This window comes from Panulirus ornatus, chromosome 13 (assembly GCF_036320965.1).
Source record: "Panulirus ornatus isolate Po-2019 chromosome 13, ASM3632096v1, whole genome shotgun sequence".
Classification (NCBI taxonomy): Eukaryota; Metazoa; Arthropoda; class Malacostraca; order Decapoda; family Palinuridae; genus Panulirus; species Panulirus ornatus.
The window spans coordinates 2,868,818-2,875,533 of NC_092236.1; positions in this window are offsets into that span (position 1 = coordinate 2,868,818).

The following is a 6,716-nucleotide window of genomic DNA, read 5'->3' on the forward strand; positions in this document are numbered from 1 at the left end:
CCTCCAACTCCTACCCTCACCTCCACTCTCACAACCCAAGGTACTTTGTTTACGCAGAGTAAACAGGGCAGCGTTTGTGGTTCAGTGTGGTGGTGTGGTGTGGCGGTGTGGTGTGGTGTAGTGTGGTATGGTGTGGTGTGGTGTGGTATAGCATAGTCTGGTGTGGTGCAGCGTGGTATTTCCCCTGTCTGTCACCTGTTCTCTCCACCACAACTACACATCTGCCATGCTATCCCTCCCTCACATGCTTCCATGTATCTTAGTCACGTCAGCTTAAACAGTATGTGGTTACGTGTATTCATATTAAGAAGCTACTGAACTACAACCAGTTGTAATCTCGCTATAGTAAGTACAACTCCATATCTACGGTGTTCGTATGTTATTTTCCACTACAACCTTCAGTATTTTGTTGATCATTCGGACATATGTCAAAATCAAGCAACTATGTTGATCTCCTCTTTGTACTCCGCCTGTGTCTCCCGCAGTGCACCGTGCACACAACTGTTGTAATAATACCTCTAGACTTCTCCTTCGTTCCTCTCACAGACATATATAATATTTCTTATCTTTTCATCTCCCGGAGTTTGAATATGTGTCTCGTACCCCCAGGCCTTGTTAATTACATGAGGGTTACCTGCTCAGTCACATTTTCGCTACGGTGTTTACAAATAATTTTGTTAACGAAGCGTACATTATGTATGTAAACCTAATTTCAACATCAGAATTTGTGCATTCTACACCAGGAAAAGTTGTGTTTAGTAAAAAAAAATGTAATTTGCTCTTACCATTTTTATCTCATCACTATACACCCACCAGGCCTCTCCCTAACCTCTGCTGCAATTACTTTATCCCGACCTAAGCTGACCTCTCACCCGTAAGTCAGCTACATCCTTCTGGTTGTCTGTTCCAGAGACATTTCCTCGTCACATGCACCTGCATACCCTACCACAAACATGAACTGGTTTGTTCATTGCTTCATGAGACCCCACAGAGGAGTGAGTCGGCAATGATTCATACCGTAACTCATACTGTGTTTTTCAGCTTCACCCACACCTTCCTTACTGTCTGTCTTTTGTTTATTTGCCATCTAATCATTAACCATACCTCCAAAGGTTCGCTTATGGTTCCATTTAGCTTGGATCAAAGATATACCATCTATAAAACTTTCCTTAAGTTCCTTGAAAGATTCAGTCTCCTTATTTCCGGGTCATTTAGCCAAATTACATCTTAAGAAGATAATTGCAAACTTTTTTCTCCTGGTGAGAGAGTTTGGTCTGCTGGAGGAACGTCTCATGTCTGGGTTTCACTTGTTGCCCGCCTCCGCTTCACCCTGACGGAGCTCACCAGGTTAAGCCGGATCCCTGACGCCAACAATGGACGCATCGTCAGAAAAGTCTGTCCGTCTGGTCTTGGCCCCCACCATGGCTGGTTCGCCTTCCCTACACCTCGGGAAGCCACGACAGTCTAACTAATAGCATCTATCTAACCTTTCTTGTGTGTTTTTGTAGAGTATTTCATTATTGTGAAAGTCGTAGTGTACCACAATTTGTTTTATTAATGTCTCCCATACCTACAGATGGTCATCATAATGATATCTATACAGATACTGATATATATATATATATATATATATATATATATATATATATATATATATATATATATATATATATATATATATATATATATATATATGAAAAAGCAATAATGAACAATAGTAAATCTACCGTAAGCCATGAAATATGCAATAAAGTTGGTTTTGATCAACTCAATGATTGAGAGACTTTAGAACAATAATATGAGGCGGACAATAGACTTTTAATGATAACTGAAGTTACAGTATCTATGCTGGATGATGGATCCTTTAGTTATATGGCTTTTTGTCATCTATAATGAACGCGTCGTCCTGCGATCCTTTATCTCGAATCCCCAGCTGGTAATTATCCCAGAGAACTAATCTTTCATTAATTACTTTTTAATTACATTCATGCTATCGGGTTTTGGCTGCAATCTTTAATTCGTCATTTCCATCTGACAGAGACAAATGGCCTCAGCTTCTGTAATGGCAGGCGCCCACCGGCAAACTATTCTAAGAAGAGTTCCACTTAACGACCGAACTGCCAGCTAATAAGAGTTTCAGAACGATGTGCAGGAAGCAATGCTTCAGCGTGACGTCAATTATGCATCATGGATACCGGTGCAATTATAAGGATGGATGTTTTGCAATCTATTAAGCAATATTCATTTTCTTTTTTTTTCCAAACATGACCATGATATGAGAGTTGTCTGATTTAGTAATTTTGTTAAAACTTTCGGCATCATTACCATACAACCTCCAGGGGCTGCTGCAGCTTCAAACGTTGCGCTACAGTCAGCAGCAGGAATAGGACGGACTTCTTTGAAGCGAGAAGTGAATTGAACAGTCTGAATTGACTTTCGTCAACTGACGATGATACAGTCTTGCCAGACGTGACGTCAAGCTCCAACAGTATTCAGGAAGTAATGCAAGTCCACCGCTCGCCATCAGAGTTCAAGGAGTGTGGTGTTGGCGAAGAAAGGTCATCACCACAGCTGGTGAGCCCTGGCCTACACCACAGTTGCTGAGCCCTAGCCTACACCACAGCTGGTGAGGCCTGGCCTACACCACAGCTGGTGAGGCCTGGCCTACACCACAGCTGGTGAGCCCTGGCCTACACCACAGCTGGTGAGGCCTGGCCCGGGGCCCGGCGCTGTCCCTGGTGACGACCTGCTCTTGTTAAAGCTGCCCTCCAGCCACGCCCCGGAACCTGGCACCTGGCAACGCTGTGCCATGCTCAATGACAACGCTGTGTTGTATTCACCTGGCAACACTGTCATATTTCCCGAGAAATGCTTTCACACTGACGTGGCAATCCTGTCACATTCACGTGTCAACAATGTTATATTCCTATGGCAACTTTCATATCCATCTGCTAATGCTTCCAGTTGACCACCTGATAACACAGCCAGTAACACTTGCGTTACTATCATATCCTCTGAATACCTGGTAACACTCGTAAAATCTTTTGAATGTATCAGGAAATATGCAAACACATGATCATAATAAACGTATGAACAAACGTTACAAATACCCTTATGCATATTAACTGTTCTTCCACAAACTTTGGTTTACTTATATTCTCATTAAACTTTTACCTCATTAGATGGTCAGAAAAAGACAAACTGCTGCTGTGTTGTGAAAGTAGTTCTTAGAACACAACAGTTATACGTGGAACGCAAAGATGCCTTTACTGTACCAGAACTATCAACACAACAAACCATCATTGCTCATGTATAGTTTAAAATCAGATGTTATCTTTGTCTTCTCTCCATAACGTATGAGACAAAGCTTGAGACTTTTCGCTTTCTTTTATAGCTAGTTAGATGTATGAGTGTAAGTGTGCTATGCTATGCTATGCTATGCTATGCTATACGATAAATGGATGAGTGTCATGAGCCATACTTTGCTGTACGTCTCAAAAAATCTTAGATATGATTACCCCAAGAGATTCCCCACCAACAAACCCAGATCATTATCTCCCCACTGAGATGTCTTCATGGTAAAGTACGATCACTTAGATTTATTTTAGAGCATCATTATCAGGTAAAAATACCTCAGCAGTGCAGTTCCCCCAGCAGGAAGATGTATCACCAGAAAAAAATGAAAACATCTGGCTACTATATATACATTTCTTGCCTTTGTATAGCATACAATTTTCCTCTTTTCATATGTTCTCATGTTAGATAATGATATGATATACTGCATAGATAAGCAATATCTGTTTAAACATATATTTCTCTCACGCTTATTACATCCAGCAAATTCACCGCAATCAACAACTTCTACAATAACCTCTTGTCATAAATAACACGGTCTCAAAACAGAAAGGATGAACCAAATTTGTTCTTCAAGTGTATCGGTTGAGGAACCTCTGAAAGAGTAAAAGCAGAGAAAGACAAGACATCACAGAAAGATCAATATCATCAAATTCATTTGGAGTTCCATCCCTCCTCAAAACACAGCTAAGCTTTGGAGGCAACGATCCTGAGCGAAGCTTGAAGTCTGAGAAACAGCAAGAGCTCGTACTGTTAAGTGAAGCTTTGAAAGCTAGAAATCATGCTCTTATGTTTCGCTCTAAATCTTAGCGTGAGGCTTCTACCTAACTTTCTTTGAAGGGTCATTAGAAAGTCTACGGATATATCAAAATCTAAGAGGCAGCTTGCGTCGCTTTAGTAGACTTGTGCTGTTCAAGATCATCTTTAGCCATTGTTTCGACCCTCCGCTGTAAGAAGCAGTTACAAATCCCCTTCTCAGCACCTGTGATTCTAAGGGGCGGCAGCCTGCAGAGTTCAGCCGGCGGTGTACGTACAGAGGAAGCTGCTCCTGTAACCCCAGGAGCTCCTGCAGGCACGGGGAACCCCGCCTCCCCTGAGGCACCACACACATCCTAATAAAGACTCCAGCTGCCAGAATTACCAGCTGATCTTATCTAAACCTCCTCCTGCAGTGCAGCAGCAGCAGCAACAGCAGGAACATGTGATCATAAACAAGGCAGGATACACCCCCCGGGAGGCGGTAAAGGAATCTATTTTCTCTTAACCAGGATGGACTGCTGATTTAAGGTGTGCAGTCTCGTGTATCTTGTTACATGGGTTCGAATTCTGCTTAGAACCGGAGTTTTATGCATTTAGACTCTGTCACATAATTGATATAATGCGAGATGGAAAATTTCGAGTAATTTTCCACCTGTTTCCTCCATTCAGTAATGTCATATATTTTGGTATAGGTTCCTAGACCTGACCATATCTATATCAGTTTATCCTTTTGTCGATAATGCTATTATGAGTCATCTATATATGAGCTTACTTGATTATGCATTTGTCTTGATAAGACAGCCGGCCTGGTACGGACAGAAGCATAGCACAGATAATATGTGTAAGACAAAGATGAAATGCAGCGGGTAACAAACTGAGTTCCTGGACGTTTTTAGACAGTTCTTAAACTCGAAAAGATCAAAACGTACAAGAAGGAAAAGAATACCACAACTTCACAATACAAGACGAGAAGGTAACATAACGGTCAGTCCTCATGTGACCGGCCTCCACACACAAAGTAAGGGATGCAGCAGCTAGACACGTACCTCGGGTCCGGCCCGCCTTTAAAGTAAACAGAGTGAAGCAATAACACTGCAGTCGGAAAGAGGATGGTTGAAGAGAGGGGATGTTGATTCTACTTTTGATTAAAGAAAGCTGGAGTAACAGCCTCCCTATATGTGCGAGCAGTTCAAGGCGTGGAGGAGATTTCTGTAGATATGGAATAACTGGTCACAAGAAAAATAACTGCAGCATATTTACAACACACATTTCTTCATTTATCTACTTATTTTTCTATCTGTCTATCCATAGATATACGTACGACGATGAAAAAGTTAGACTAACCTCTGATGAGGTAGACCAGATGTGTGGTGAAGTGGGCCGGGTGTGTGATCAGGCAAGCCAGGTGTGTGGTGAAGTGGGCCGAGTGTTTGTTGAGGCAGACCAGGTGTGTGGTGAAGTGGCCCGGCTACTTGGTGAGAAGCCAAGTGTGTGGTGAATTGAACCGGGTTTGTGGTGAGGCAGGCCAGGTGTGTAATGAGGTTGGCCGAGTGTGTAGTGAGGCGGGCCGGGTGTGTGGTGAGGCAAGCCTGGGGTCGAACATCGGTATGCTCGACCACGCTGCCACCAACTCTCGCCGGAGGCTGACCACCGACGTGACGCTCAAGTGAATCTCTCGTTCTCCATGGTCTACCACCCCTGCTGGCCGGGGGCAGAGGCTAGGGACACAGTGCTCTGTTGAAAGCAGAGGGCAGGGTCTACCATGCTGACCTAGAGCAGAGGGCAGGGTCTACCGTGCTGACCTAGAGCAGAGGGCAGGGTTTACCGTGCTGGCTTAGAGCAGAAGGCAGGGTCTACCGTGACAGGGTGATCCACGTGCTATCCCCCACAAAACAATCATCTGCCTGTTAACCTGCCTCACACTCCTTCATCCCGGAACTCCTCTGACACTCTCTCTCTCTCTCTCTCTCTCTCTCTCTCTCTCTCTCTCTCTCTCTCTCTCTCTCTCTCTCTCTCTCTCTCTCTCTCTCTCTCTCTCTCTCTCTCTCTCTCTCTCTCTCTCTCTCTCTCTCTCTCTCTCTCTCTCTCACTTGACCTTTGCTGCCCTCTAACCCTGCCCCTCCTCTCCCTCCATCCCCCACTTGTTCTGCTCGTCTGACTCATCCACTTTCTTGAATTTGACGCTTCCAAACCCTGGAATGCATATGACCATTCTAGACCTTGGAATGTATAAGGCACTCCCAAACCCAAGAACTTTATTCCTCTTCCTCAGCTTTCCTCTCTGTTTCCTACCTAACCTTCGAGCCATCCATTCTCCATATTGTCCATCTACCTTGGCACCATCTTCCCCACTTCAGAGCACCTCCCTTGTCCGATGGTTCACCAGGAGATAGTGTGCACCTCGTCCTGGGCCCACGAGAAGTGGTCAGCTCCTCAGAAGAGGTTCTTCAAAGTCCTTCAAGACACCCCCAGCTCACCACTCGTTCTGCACCCTCACTACCATGTTAGCCCGAGAGGAAAAAATGATAGAAAGGGAAGGAGGAAATTAACGTACAAGAGCGAAGGAAATATTGAAAATTTGGATATAGACAAAAAATATGAGG